Source organism: Penaeus monodon, chromosome 15, assembly GCF_015228065.2.
Source record: "Penaeus monodon isolate SGIC_2016 chromosome 15, NSTDA_Pmon_1, whole genome shotgun sequence".
Lineage (NCBI taxonomy): Eukaryota > Metazoa > Arthropoda > Malacostraca > Decapoda > Penaeidae > Penaeus > Penaeus monodon.
The window spans coordinates 15,100,996-15,101,199 of NC_051400.1; positions in this window are offsets into that span (position 1 = coordinate 15,100,996).

A 204-nucleotide genomic window follows, 5' to 3' on the forward strand; every position below is an offset into this window, starting at 1 on the left:
ACCCGTAGATGACATAACTGTTCCTTTCCGTTTCTCCCCCCCCCCCCCCTTCTGTTGTGTGCTCTGTTTACTGTTTTCCGCCCGGCCAAACTCACTTCAGTGCACGGCCGCTGCACGAAACGGGGTAACGGCCGAAAATAACGACCACTAAACAGCTAAAAGGCGTTGCTCGACCGGGGATCGCAAACACCTCTAATAATAGCA